Source organism: Cydia strobilella, chromosome 21 (assembly GCF_947568885.1).
Source record: "Cydia strobilella chromosome 21, ilCydStro3.1, whole genome shotgun sequence".
Lineage (NCBI taxonomy): Eukaryota > Metazoa > Arthropoda > Insecta > Lepidoptera > Tortricidae > Cydia > Cydia strobilella.
In genome coordinates, this window is record NC_086061.1 from 4,816,856 (window position 1) to 4,832,768 (window position 15,913).

General features: G+C 36.3%; 1 protein-coding gene across 5 annotated transcripts in view; it reads left to right on the plus strand.

The window, feature by feature from the left end:
* The window catches only part of LOC134751000 (A disintegrin and metalloproteinase with thrombospondin motifs like), a 197,074-nt gene that overhangs the window by 60,173 nt on the left and 120,988 nt on the right, over positions 1 to 15,913 (plus strand). Inside the window, exon 1 of one of the 5 annotated variants that reach the window (XM_063686312.1) lies at positions 2,077 to 2,189. The exons of the other annotated variants lie outside the window; for them this stretch is intronic. The gene's annotated coding sequence lies outside the window, so the exon portion shown is untranslated. Of the gene's footprint in view, positions 1 to 2,076; positions 2,190 to 15,913 lie in introns of those variants that run through there. 5 annotated transcript variants of the gene reach the window in all.

Sequence of the window (15,913 nt, forward strand, 5' to 3'; positions counted from 1 at the left end):
AATGACCCGTTATTAATATGTTTAATATGTCTGTGTCTCACGGAAGTTTTGTTTTTAAAAAGGTGTATTTTTTTGTCCAATTATAATTCTTAACGAATCTGAGTCTTCCAAGTCTCATTCAATTCTGTTTCTGATTTTTTTTAAATCCTTACCTTAACAGACTATCTAGAGCAATGCTATTTAGAAATGATTGTTCATTTTAATCACGTTTTAAGAAATAGGGGGAAATAGTTGGCTAAATCTCATTTATGTACTTTGACTTTATCGACGCCATGTCAAAACTGAAATTGAACTTTATGCATATGCGCGTAGGTCTATATATATGTTGCTATTTATGTGGTCTGTGACAGATTAATCCGTCTTTGGCGTGCCTGCCAGGACCTGCGGTTCGGATATATCGTCGTTGGCGTCAAAAAGGTTAATTGGCAGAAAACGCCTGTTTACTTGTTATTATTACGAGGACTCTAAAGACACAAGCACCAAAGCTACAGTAACAAAAACATGGATCTGTCAAACACATTTTTTTTGCGGCGTCGTCATAAAGGCACGTATTATTAATTCAATATGGCGATTGGTAAAATGAACACGTACGAAACGTAATAACCAGAAGCTGTGTTTATTGTGATCGGACATTGGAAAGTGACAAAAAATATAATAAAATTATAGGCTGATACGTTCACATGGTCAAATGCGTATTTTTTTATCTTGTTAAGTTTTTTATACATTATGGATATGAGTAAATATTTCATTATCCAAATCGTAAAACGTATAACTGCATACCTATGTTGCTACATGTCATACATGTGTTTCAGATGTAGTGCATAATTATTTTCCATCGTATTTTCATGGAAACGTACGAACGTGTCTTGCTATTTCAGTCAGTCTCGGTACAAAAAGTACTGAGGTTGATTGAAGTAAGCAGCATGACAAATACGAACGTTTCCGAGAAAATACGATGGAAAAGAATTATGCACTACATCTGTACTATAATATACATGAAGCGGTATATATGAAGCGGTGATAGCCGAGTGGATCTGACGTCCGACTTTCAATCCGGAGGTCGCGAGTTCAAATCCTGGCTCGTACGAATAAGTTTTTCGGAACTTTGAACTTATGTACGGAATATCACTCAATATTTACCACTAGCTTTTCGTTGAAGGAAAACATCGTGAGGAAACTTGCATCAAAGGTGTATGTGAAGACCCCAACCCGCATTGGGCTAGCGTGGGGACTATAGCCCAATCCCTCTCGTGCATGAGAGGAGGCCTGTGCCAAGCAGTGGGCTATATGGGGATTTTCGTAGGCGAAAAATCGATCTAGCTAGGTCTTATTTCTGGGAAAACGCGCATTTTTGAGTCTTTATATGTTTTCCAAGCAAAGCTTGGTCTCCCAGATATTAGTCTCTTGTATGAGAGGGAGGCTATACCTAAGAATACCCTTTTTTGGCTAGTGCCGATAGAAAACTTCACTCTTGAATTGAACCAAACGAAGTTTTCTTTTACCGAAAAGTTGGTTTTAAATATCAAATGGTTTCACAGTATAACCTCTGTTCATTATATTACCACATTTGCAACAGTGTTGCCTCAAATTTAGATAAAATTTACCATATAAAAACCAGTCGGAGTGTTTTGAGGTTCAGGTTATTTATGTTATGTGTCGTATAATAGCCAATATAAGCAGTTTTTGACGGTTCCTCAAAAGGAAAAAGCTTGCCGCTCGTAGCCGCAATTGTAGGGAATATAAGCAGGTACATTTAAATTAAGCTGTTTTCGATATCTTTCGTTTTGCCGACAAAGTCCTGGACCACAGATCACTAATCCATGGATAGAGCATAAGATGACTCTCGCTTACAACAACGCGCATTCACTTATCATACTATTAAAGTATCAGAGCGTGATTTTTAATCTCAGTAGTAGTTGAACCCGCGTCAACGACCGGTGCGTGCGTAAAATTACAAATCAGTCTTAATTAATATATTATGCTGATGTAATATAAAATAGTGTAGTATAAATAGAGCAATCCTATAGTGTTTTAGTGTAAGAACGTCTACACTCGATAGCGATAAAAAGGGGCCCCTCTTTTGATACCCAAGATGACCCGATTTTATTGGTATAGAGTGTTAGTGTGGTGTTTGTGAGTTTTCGGATATTATCTCATAATGTGAAACCTTGAATAATAAGACCTATAAGGTGAGTCCTGGCACTATTTGACCAAGCTTTATACAATTATGTAGTAGACTTTCCCACTCGATGAATTATTGCTCAAGCGATATAGGTCTCATAAAGTCCGTTTAATCTAATTTTGTACCGACTTGAACAGAACAAAGTGAGTAAGTGGCATTATTAACGGCACATTTTCATAAAAATTTGACAAAAATGATGATATTTCCACATTTCGTCATTGCAAATACCATGCAGAGTTGTTAAATGAACATAGTTTCCAAAAAGTTGGGAGGAATTCGTTCTAAAAAATTACAAAAAATTACAAAGAAAGAAAGAAGAAATAAGGAAGGCATAATTTTAATAATTATGATAAACTTACGAAATCATTCCACGTGCAAGGTTTTCCTATTTGCGGATTCTAAGGGAGGTAATCAATTCTGTGACTGAATGTGCACCATCTTCATTAAGATCCAACGGTAAATATTCAGTTAAACTTTTATCAGGTCAACATTCGCATAATGGCGGATCGGTAGGGGGTACAAAGTGTTGATTCGACGCGGTATGACAGTAAAAAATACCTCTAAGGCCTCATGAGACCAGCAATGCTTATTAACATTTTATGAACGTACCGATATTGTGATTTGAATACGAGCACTTAAATGCAAGAACTGGAGCTTTTTCAATCGACGTTTTTTAAGAAACCATCATGAATGATTACAATACTTTATTTACACACCTCGATACAGAAAACAATACAATTCGGCAACTCAAGAAGAGTTAAACAACAGGCGATCTTATCGCTAAAAAACGATCTCTTACAGACAACCTTTAGGTATGATCATCATCGGCTAGGGAAAAATCAAATTATTTTTATTATTTTTGATTTGCATTATTGGAAATCCTGGACGCCTTTTAAAGATTGCGTATACTCGAGAAAATGGGAATCAGGCGGGTGCCACTGTCACCGGGTGGCCTAGAGGTTATGGCCTCGGCCACCTGGAGGGCTTGGTCACTTTTTTAGTAAGTACCATGTACATCAAGTCTTCGAGATTGTAGCCTCCAGGAGGCTTAGTCAAGATGACGATCGCTGATAGAAAACGCCAATAGAAAGTTAGATCATTTCACCCAGGCCATAAATGATTATAAAAAATAAAAATAAAAGTTAGATCATTTATGGAAATAGTCACGTGAGTTTACGTAGCATCTGTCATCCCGATACATTTTTTTCTATTCGTTTAGGGTTTGTCAATGACATCGATGTACCTACGATCTACGATTGTCATCTTCGCTAGGCCCCCTAAACCTGAGAAAATAAATATTATTTCGCCAAACCTTGATGTGCTTTGTTCCTCACAAATTTAAATAGAAATAAGACTGAACGACAGTCATATTGACGTTTGACACTTACCGCACCATATTTATTTTATACACATTAGGCAACCAATACACCAAGGGCATCGGTGTGTTTTAATAGTGTGTCAATTAGCTTTGGAATTGATTTAGAATAAGATCAAATTAATCTTGTTATCGATTAGGATGATGTCAATGAACACTTTTTACAGTCATTATGTTTTGTGTATCATTACCTACCTTACAAAATGAACATTAATAAAGTGCCAATCGTCTTGTAGTTTTAATCGTTTTATTAGGAACGACCGAACGACACATGTATAAAGACAAATTTCATAAACCCACACTAGTATTTTAATGCCTTTCATTATGTACAGTCACATAAACTATAGTATTTTTAAAACAGTTTGGTGACAGAAGTCATCTCAATGCAATTTTTTGCGAGATTTTGTGTTTTAAGGTTATAAATTGTATGGTTATAGCTATTAGAAAAATACTACTATAAAAAAATTTTACGAATGCAAAAATGGGAAGTGTCTCATAATGTTTATCTTATTAACTTTACTTGTCTATTACACAAATTTAATTTTACAAATAATATTGAAGCGTTTATCTATCAGTTATCTTTTGCCATCATAACTCATATTAACGTATATTTATATACCATAAACAAAACAACATTATGCAGAGTATATTTCATGTTTGACAGTATTGATAACTCGGTAGGCCGTGACATAATCGTGACATGCCCAAAGCCAAAGGGTCATAAGAGTCATTGACAATTCATAATTATTCAGTCAATTTTAAATAAGTTGAAATGTGTAGGAAGTAAAGATAATTAATAAACAAATACCTACTCATTGTGTCGTTTTTTTTAATTACATTTTTTTTTTTCAATATGATGACTATTTTTTTTCCTAAAAAAAGCACAGCCGCATTGTGTCTATTTTTTGTAACTACTACATATTTATCATTTAGCACAGTTTTTGATGGTTCACAAGCCATATACCCTTTAGGATAGTTAAAATCATGTACAGTCAGCAATACTATTCGCTTAGCACCTTTGCAGTACTTCTATGCAGGGAAGGTCACTTTTCTCTGCAGCTGACTGTACATTCAGCAGCAGAAATAGCTAAGAAGAGGTCTAGTTGCCTAAAATAATCTGAACACAAGTTTATGTTACGAGAGTAAGCCTGCCTTTCCACTGAGGAAAGATATGAGAGGAGGCATGCGAAAATCAACAAACCAACAGTATTGGGTGTAATTAATCTGTTCTCCGCTCCGCTGGTTTACAACCAATAGCAAAGCTTGATTTCCGTACGTCTCCTCTCATCTCCGGTCGTCTCCGCCTTAGTGGAAAGGCAGCCTAAGAGCGTGTGTGCATTATTTTGAATATAGTTAACGCTATCTCTACTGGCTCGTTCACTTACGTACTAACAATGGCATTCTGTTAAACAAAAGCCATTATTTCTTTTGTGTGAGCGCGTGGCCTTTTTGTGCCTGAGGCTCACACACAATGGCCACGCGCTCAGGCACAAAGGCCACGCGCTCACATAAAAGAAATAATGGCTTTTGTTTAACAGAATGCCATTGTTAGTACAGGTAAGTGAACGAGCTCAGTAGAGATAGCATTAACTATACCTCGCACGCTTATCTACTCCCTGTGTGTACGGTTTTTTGCGTAGGTCAATGTGTTTATCTCAAACGGTTCACTTTCATTATTTTCACAAAACGGCGAAACTTCGAACGTGTCAAAAATGTTACTAGCCGTATAATTAAACATTAATGACTTCTCTATTCCATTTTGAACTCTATTCCGTAACAACTAGCGTCGTTTTTGACTCGGTTTTTTATAATTGATAGTAAAGGGATGTGATACATTGGCGGCACTTTGAATCGTATCATTCGTATCAAAAGAAAGCCGATTTGGATTCCGCTCACACGAGCAAAGCCCCACGAACGTATTATATTCGAACAAATGTGAAAACGGAGCGTGTGGGGCATCTTTAAACGTCGCGTTCACTTTCCTGTTTTATTGGCTGTTTTAAATATACATATATATGACGTAAGAACTGTTAGATTTAGAAAACGAAATACCGTTTACAATTTTCGTAAAATATTTTGTTAAGTGGACTTTAATTCAAAATAATCGATATAATAGGACCAATGTTTATTAGTGGTCCCGTTTTCATGTCCATACCATGTTTGACCTCAACGAACAACCGCCATCTTGAAAAATGTTTATCATACTGAATAAATTGGCCTATTACTCTGAACTTACGCAATCTATGAAAATACGATTTAATTGAATTTCTACACAAAAATTGAGGTTTGCGGAATAAATTAAACCTTTGTGGAAAAAAATTAACTAGATACTTATAAAAAACACTTTGATCAATTCAAATGGCTGAAATATGCAAAAATTTAGGTACCATCTCTCTTCCTTCGAAAAAAAGGTTCACCCCGGTTATTTAACTCTTTTTAGGGTTCCGTACCTAAAGGGTAAAAACGGGACCCTATTACTAAGACTCCGCTGTCCGTCTGTCTGTCTGTCACCAGGCTGTATCTCATGAACTGTGATAGTTAAACAGTTGAAATTTTCACAGATGATGTATTTCTGTTGCCGCTATAACAACTAATACTAAAACGTACGGAACCCTTGGTGGGCGAGTCGGACTCGCACTTGTCCGGTTTGTGTTCACACACGTAGTTTTTATTTTCGATTGTGTATAACATTTTTAATGGTAATTTTAGACGATAACTTTAATCGCCACACTCATTACAGGGTAAATACAGTGTAAAGCCTTTTAAGTCTTGTCCTTTTAATTTTATCACTGAGCGAATCACTAATTGTTGATGACGCAAATCAAGCTTTTTCCTCATACAATTCATCTCCCATCAATCTTGGGTTTAACTGTTTCTAATCAGAAAGAACTAAATTTATGTGTATTTTGCCGGCGTTTAAGACTCTTTGCCTTGAGACTCGTTAGACGGATTATGGTGTGAATGAACTGTCTATATTATTTTAATATAATCGTAAAGAGCAGCAAGGTTAAAACAAAGCTTGGTTTAAACCGGACTTTAGAAAGATCATACACCATAAAACTAGTACTTATGTAACTAGTACTTCTTGTACCTACACAGTTTGAACAATAAATGTTTCTGATTTCTGATTTCTGATTTCTTACGTATGCTTCTATAAAAAAAAAACAGTCGGTTTGTTGTTTAACATGTTTATATAACATTCATTTAACAGTTATTATCAACCAATTTGAGTATTAATGCAGACATAGAAATCTATGAAGTAAATTTTCACTTTTTCTCAAGTCTGTATTTAGTCTCAATTCCAATTTGTTATTATGATACAGTTTTTCATTTGTACAGATTTTCGTGGAATGATGATGGTGATTGATAAAAAAACCGGCCAAGTGCGAGTCGGACTCACGCACCGAGGGTTCCGTACTTATTAGTATTTGTTGTTATAGCGGCAACAGAAATACATCATCTGTGAAAATTTTAACTGTCTAGCTATCACGGTTCATGAGATACAGCCTGGTGACAGACAGACAGACGGACAGCGGAGTCTTAGTAATAGGGTCCCGTTTTTACCCTTTGGGCACGGAACCCTAAAAACTACCGTATGTCCTTCCCCGGGCCTCAAACTGTTTACATGCCACATCTCATCTCCATGGGTTCAGCTGCGGTTTAAGCGTGAAGGTAAATAACAGACAGACAGGCAGAGTTACTTTTGCATTTATGACATTGTATAGTAAGGCTATTCTGTATGCGCACTCAATACCCGTTTGCTAGATGGACGCACTTCTATAACAAACGAAAACTAGTCTCAAAACCATTACGCAATAGATGTCGCATCAGTCTCGCGATCTTTAATGTCATTGCGCCCAAAACAGAGGTTTTCGAAACACTTGATACGATGCGAATCGCAATATAAATGATGAACTTCAATACCAAAAACAATGAGTCTAGAATCGGCAGTTTCGTAAAGTCGGACGTGTTGTAATGGCCACAAAAGTGTTGGCTGTTCACACGAGTGTTTTGTAACGAAACTGGTCTTTTGTTTAATGCAACTCTTCGTTTTTAGCGCTACTGGCGGGATATTGATTATTATATAGATACCTAGGATTTTTAAGCTTAAAGCGGCTCCGAGACGATCTATCGCGAAATCACGGGCCACTCGCACCATTCACTAACCTGGGGTTAACCGATTAAACCTGTAGTTACCATGGTTACCAGTACAATTTGACACTGGGTTAACGGTTTAACCGGTTAACCCCGGATTAGTGGGATGGTGCAAGTGGCGCTAAGATTGCGATTGATTTTGTACAACTATTGAACGGTTGTCAATCGCAGTTACATGATTGAAGGCGATTGACGGAAATTGTGATTATCGCCCACCCATTGACTAACGCGAATAACGCGATTGAAAATTTGGATGTCATTGACAAGTGTGAATTATAGTACCTATAGGGGGAAAAATACAACAATAAATATTATATTCTATATTCTATTCTATTTTCCTGACGTCGCACTTAAGACTTAGATGGTTAACCTATTAAGAGGCCCACTGACTATCAGTCCGCCGGACGATATCGGCCTGTTAGTTAGAACAAAAATTTGACAGTTCCGAACAACTGACAGGCCGATATCGTCCGTCGGACTGATAGTCAGTGGGCCCCTTAAGGTTTAGAAATAAAATAAATAGTAGAATATACTTACACCAAGAGCATAAAGTAACCCATTTAATAGTTGACAGTAGAGACTGCTTTTCACTTCGATTGCAAGGAAAATATTCATGACTAAAGAAATGAGTACTCGGGCCTGCACACGGCCGCGTGGGGAGGAGCGCGCCGGCCGGCCGCCAGCTGTCGCACTGGCATTGGCAGTTTAATATGGCAGGACTTCTAAGTCAATAAGAATAGTAATAGATAATTTTACTTTATACGTCCAAACATAACTTTATGCCGCTTACACGCACCTTAAACACCAACTATACGAGTAGGTAACGAGAAATGAAAACAAAGATATCATTACCATCAGCCGGTATCATTTTATTCTAGGCAATCCGGTGTTGTATGAAAGAGAGAATTCTATTCTCACAATGCTTCAAGGTAAACTTTATTACGTACAAAGTAAACATAATATATCCTATTATATATTTATATACTTCCGAGTGTACTTCCGCATGTAGCGATTATCGCGCGTTTTAGGATTCGCTAGTTATTCATTAAAATAGCGATGATCAATTTGTGATTTATTTTGAACATTATGTTTATTAATTATAGGCTTGCTTATTATTATAGAATGTATAAATTTGCTTGAGTACGTCTGTACGAGTAGACCTGGTATAAAGATATAAAATTAATAGTACATAAGAATGAGAATTTGTGTCGTTTTCAAGCAAAAGGTACCACATTGTCGCTTGCCATAAGGACGCTCTGACAGGTTTTTTTGACAGCACGATACAAGCAATTTTCGTCCTTATGTTAAGCGACAGCGATGTGGTACCTTTTGATTGAAAACGTCACATTTATTTAGCGACGATACTTCTATTTGTAAAGATGAATGTGGAGGTACGAGGAGAGGAAAACCGAGGAAAAGGTAGATGGACTGTGTGAGAGATGATATAAAACGAACGCATGTGAATGATGAGATGACGGGCGACAGAGAGGTATGGAAGTAAAAAACATGCTGCGCTAACCCCAAGTGAATGGGACAAGGGCAAGCGAATGATGACTTTTATTTGTAAAGATTATCTTGTCAAGTCGATATTAGTGGCAATGTCTGACTTTACTTAGTTACATGTAGGGTAAGCTTTTTTTATTCTTTTATTGACCGAGCAAAGCCAAGTGTTTCCATTTCACTTCAGTCAAAAATGCTTTCGTATGTCCAGCTTTCCTATAAACTTAATTAGAACGCATTTATATTTTTATATTTTTTTGTCTATTGTGTGTGTGTTTACGAATAAAAAGTATTCTATTCTATTTTTCTACCGATCCTCCTGAAATATTATGAGCAGGTCGATAATGTGTATTTTATAAATATTATACTTATTTTCAAAATGGCGGACCCATGAGGGTTCTCGAGGTTCACAGCTCACAACGCCACTAGTTTTTTTATTCCTTATAATTTAGTATCCCTAACTTAAAATCATTATCTCGCTCCCACACGATGTTCCGACGCCGAACGAAATTGCACATTTTTTTATCCTTAAAACAATATCAGTAATTGGATAAGGTCTTTTTGTCCAATTTAAACTGTTGCTAAGCTGTACGGAACCCTTTTTTGGTGCAGCTCCTGGTCATTGGCTATTAGGGTTGACTCTTTTTTATGACCCAGGCAAATTAAGAGCTTTACCTCGTATAAGATTATGATACGATGGAAACTCGTATACACCTTCATTACGGTGTTCTAAAAGTTGCCTTAGAAGTTACAGAAAATCTCGTGTGTGCGTCAGAAGTTATTGGAGGTTAAAGATCACAGTAATCGGTTTTCCGCGAATATCAAGGTTGCTTTCCGTCCAATGATGTTTACATCTGGGCATAAATTGTAGAGAACACAATTTGCGACAATTTGTAATGTTTAGAACATTTATTCATGCGCTCAAGCGCTTTAAACATAGAGGGCGCAGAACACGCAGTGGTCGCCTTTAAGGCTTATGCCTTCTTCTTCATCTTCAGATGACTGGGCCATTTACTGACTTCCGAATAAGAAAGTTTCTTTTCATTATTATTGGTCCGAAATTTTTTATACACTAACCGATCAGTTATTTTTTATTTTATTTAAATGGTTTTATTTTGCGTTTTGAATTGACCCGTAACCTAAAACCTAAGTAAAACGAATGCAAAAAATCTACGACTGTTTCATAAATGAAATTACATAAATTTTTTAGTTTTTATTTGTCTTTGTTCTTGTCCTAACACAGACTTAAATTATCGGATTTAATTTACATAACTCAGAAATTGTTAGATATTGTAAAAAATATTCATCTTTTCTCTACGTTTTGTCACGGAAGTAGCTAGCAATCACCTGTAGTTTTCATAAATAATAAACCGGTTATGCCAATCGGAGGCTGGTCTACAAAGTAATAATTACAGCAACACTCTTTATGGCCTCTCCACTCCTTATACCGATAATCGCATGCGATTTGTGATACATTACGGCATGTTATCGATCTATTGGATTCGTTGCTCCTACTTAGCCGGCAATCATCTAAAATCACATTGGTTGTAAAGTCTGTAGAAGCCTTTACTGGCCATCAGTATGTCTTTGTAATTCTTTTTATAAGTTGTCACTGTGGTAGGTATCCGATTTGAACACGCGATTCATACCTACGGTATATTGGTTTACTTGATGTTACAAAATATAACTGATTATAATATATAACTGATATAACTTAACACAATTACATAATTCTTATAATAGATTTGCATTAGCGATGTCGACCGTTTAAAACACTTAAACAATTAAAAATCCAACTGCACGTTTGGAATAGTGTTATTTTACTACCTGTGTATGGTTCTTTAAAACGTTTGAAGTGCCTGGAAATTAGACAAATGATTATGAAATGAAAATTAATCCAGGCCATGCTTAGAAACTTACGATTAAATTTATAACTTAGCGAAATATTTTATTATGACAAAGTTAAACTTAAAAAAATACTGAAAATACTAAATATTGTCAACCCTACAGAGAAACACCTGGTCGGCCATATTTTAATATTTGGTCCCGCGGGCTTCCGAGAAGACATTGTGCTGCGCGTGCGTCGACCCCGGCCGGGAAGCGTATTTACAAAGGCTATACTGATGTGGTTCAGATGCGAACTGAACTAGATTAGCTTTTGTTTTGACAAAACTTAACAAAACCCTAATCTATTATAGTATAGAAATTTACTGAAATCGTATAGACTTTATTAACTAAATACATACGGATATTGTTACTACAAATGCTAGTCTGTTGCGATCTAAAATTTGAATCATATTTTAGTAACGACTCCGATTGTATTAAATAAATTACCGTTAATGCAAATTACTTAACAATGCCTAAGATTTTTTTTTACTTTTAGAATTATTTCAGTTGATAGGTACGAGTACTCCCTTTAGTACCGTTTGGTAACCAAAATTTCGTAACCAGCTACAGAATGGGAATCAAGATTCCCAGTTAATTTGAAGCCGGTTACGTATTGGGCCAGCGTGTTACCGCTTGGTAACTAAATTTGGTAACTAGCTACAAAACAGGAATTTAAAATTCCTTGTATGTAGCCAGTTACGAATTGGGCCAGAGTGGAATTGTCTGGTAAATAAGTTTTGTAACTGGCTACAAAATGTGAATCCAAAATTACATTAAATCAATAGGTAGGTAGGTTAGGTTCGTTAGGTAGCTTCAAATGCCCGAAGGGCAAACCGCCCAGAAATAGGAGCCCCGCGAAGCGGGGCTCCGTCTAGTTACGTTGTGAAGTAATTTTTTTTTTAAAGAAACAGTCCGACGAACTCCAGCTAACTAGATGGAGCCCCGCTTCGCGGGGCTCCTATTTCTGGGCGGTTTGCCCTTCGGGCATTTAAAGCTACCTAACGAACCTAACCTACCTACTGATTTAGTGTAATTTTGGATTCCCATCTTGTAGACAGTTAGGTACAAAACATTTGCCAACCGTGGCTAGGAATAATCCATTTGAGTAAATAAGTATTATTAAAATTTAGATATCATATTCAAACGATACTGACGTTACTAAACTCGACTAGGTTTTGTCGTGAATAATATTTGAAAATATGTAAGCAAAAAGCTAATCCGTTTGAGTGACTACTTTTTACCGAAATGGTATAGATATTGTTAACTAATATGCATAAACAAAAGCTCCCCGATTATAATCTGAGGCGTGACTGAAATAGTTTAGCTTTTGTAAATACGCGGCCGGGAAATTAGCATAGAGAATTATTGCCGGCCGAAGAAGTTACGCTGAGATTTTAGATGCTAGGTGTTGTATAATTTAGTATGTATTCATATTTATTTGTGACGTTCCACGAGTAAAGATACCTTCTGGCGGTCGGCGCTTACGTCGCGTAGCACCGCATTAGTAGGAGCGTGGTTAATATTAGCGCAAGCAATTAATAAAATTAGGCGCTACTTTGCGGAAATCCATATTAATTCAAATTAATGTTTAAGACGAAAGTGGAGGACCCTCGCGAAATCTTCACGATTACGCGCCGCACACGATAGGCGTGGCATTTAAAGGGTTAAAAATGCCACCTTCTCGCTTGCTCTCCCCGGAGAGGTAACAGCTGACAAAGAACCTGCAGGCCAGCGGTGTTATTCAATATTGACAGCTTTGGTGAGACGACGACTCCGCAACCCCGCCAAACACAATGAACGTAAACGGAACTACACCGTCCGATACATCTCTCGTAGATATCTATATAAAAAAAACGGTTTAATGAAATAAAACTATGAAAACGGATTATATCGCGTATATTGAATTTATAATACATCCCGACGTTTCGAACCCTCTACAGCGTTCGTGGTCAACGGGTGACTGAGGAGAAACTACAAAGTGCAAAAATACTTACATACAAAAAATAATGAACCATCATAGACTATAAACTTTAAGGCTGGTTGTACATGCAAAATCGGTTTATAAGGCTAGTTATACAATACAACCGTTTTAAAGTAAAGATATATATACGCGATAAACTGTCTTACTGTTTAAATTTTCTCAATAAAATAACTTATCAACTCTTTCATCCCGCTTATCGGCGTTCGAAGGCAGAGTCGTTTCAACCATTCACCAACGAACGTGTCACCGAGAAAAACTCGCTATCAATCGATATATTAGTGATAAGGAGAAGTAAGGCATTGTGACATATCGGACATGTCTTATTTCCGCTGATGATTAATGTTAATTTGGTATAGTTAGTTGCAATACAATTTTAAGCAATCATCCAACTTAGTCGTTATGATGAAGGGATTTGACTTTTGAAGTACATGAACAGCGATTTTTTTGTTATTGACTGTACAATGAATATGGTGTAGGTCTGGTATTTGTTATTCTAGAAGTTTGTTAGTTAAATCATAGAGAAATAAGTATGTAGACTTAGAAAGCTCACTCCATACATATATAAAAACCCATTTATAATAAGGTTTAAGCGAGCTTTTCGAAATCTTATTCGTAATAACATTTAAGGTGAATAAGTAATATTTAAGTGAGTTTTAAACTTATTAATACCTAATACGTGTTTTTCTACTCGTCGAGTATAATCTGTGTATTACAACTTCATATGCAACACTACAACCATACTCTTTTTAACGTTGGATAGTCTATGGCACTTCCGACTCAAGCATAAGAATTTTATCGATACGGTTTAGTCAAGTATAAAAATTTTGAAAATAGAACTTCATACATTGCGATAAAATATTTCTTGTTTAAGGAGACTCGATTCAATGCAAATTAGCCTACTTAAACACGCTGCGTCGCATCTGCTTTGTGATTGGTTGGCCAACAAACACATTTTATTTTATGTTGGAGTAGAAACAATTGCTTCATAAGTCAGAAACGCGCATGATGACACCCTTCATATAGCAACATTCATACCCTACGAAATCCGCTTAGCGTTGCTTGTTAGTCTCCATATGCTACGGTGGCCAAAATCGAGAAAAAAACTGCCTTAAAATTGAATTTAGCAAGAAGCAGGTACCAGGGCCTCATGAGTTACGAGGAGGTGTCGTTGACCAACCCGCCGGGGGCTCTAGGCCCGGCGGCCGGGGCGCGTACGAGCACGGAGTAGGATGGAGATGGCAAGTGGGCGTTCCCGTCTATCCGACAGTTAGTAGCGACCGACTCACTTTATGCACAGACTATGCTCAGTTGTTGTGTAAACTTCATGCTCGAATGACATTCACGTCGTACGTACGCTCGTCTAACAAAAATTGATAATTAAATTTAAAATGCCGTATTGTGCAGTATTAAGCTGCAGAAATCACAGCGGTTTAAAAAATCTTTCACGTGGAGGTATTTCCTATCACCGGTGGTTATTTATTTAAATATAATCCGATAAATACGAAAAATCTGTTTCTATTGCATTATTTACGAATGTTCGTTAAGTAAATCTATATTTTATCAGTTAGAACTTAGAGTTCACAATCCTTTGTCACTATTCTTTACGTTTATCTGGAATATTCGCTATCCTAAATGTCAAATAACTTCGCTACTCAGATGCTGCGCAATGTCGATATTTATATCGATAAAGTTAAAGTTACGATATTTCAAGTTTGATGTTTGGTAGTTCGGTAATAAATTATTATTTTAGACACGTTTCTAATTATTATTTGGGATAATCAATGTCTTAGTAAATATGGCAGCTCTGGTCATCAAGCACTAAGTTAAGTCGGGGTCATTTCATGGCAACCTTTCAAACCTTCGTATTCCTTTATATAAGTTTTTGTTTTTTACACCTATCATATTTTCATCGTTAATATAATTAGACTAGGTACTTAATGCACTTATGCGTACAATGCATGCAATGTGCCATGAATAAACGTTTTATATTTTCTATTTCTTTATTATTAATTATTGTAGGTTACCACAAGATGCCGATATTAAAAATAAATGGGTCAATGGTACTGGGCAAGAAAATTAGTTTCCGCAAAAATATAGCACCATTTGCTAGGAGCATTTCTTAGAGAAAGATTTCTGGGGATAAAATTGCCATACATCTCATCTAGCGTTCACACGCCTAAAACTTAGTTACTAATTTAGTAATTATTAGTGACATTCGGGCTCACTTAATTAATAAAAAGTGTTCCGTACCACGCAAACTAGCGTGAAATATTGGAATTTTGCCGCCCCCCTTCCTGATTTGATAGGTCACAATCTTACAATCAAATCAAGTGGGATCGATGAGCCAGTTTCATGTATGCTTTCACACCATACAATTAATTTGACAATTTAATCAGGTTGTCCCGTCTAGATTTGCCTTAAATGCTGCTACAAGTAAATATATTGTTAAAGACGAATACTTACCTATGTAAGTAATTGCAGATTTGTGATCACAAAATAACAGCAATACCGAGTTAATAGACCTTTAAAGAACTATGATTTTATCTGTTTGACTTTAAGATATATTTAATGTTCACATTAACAACCTAGTTGGTCAATTAATAAGAAACAAATTTCTAGTTAGATATTTGTTGTACTGTACTACATATTATTTTTCATACAATCACGATTACCACTACCTATATTATAATCATAAATAAAGTATCATCTAAATGTGTATATGTGTATGTGTACATACGGTAATTAAATATCAATACCTAACTGAACACACAAATATCGATAAAACACTCCGATTACACTGTCCCCTCCCTATATCGAATGGAACGATGTTCCA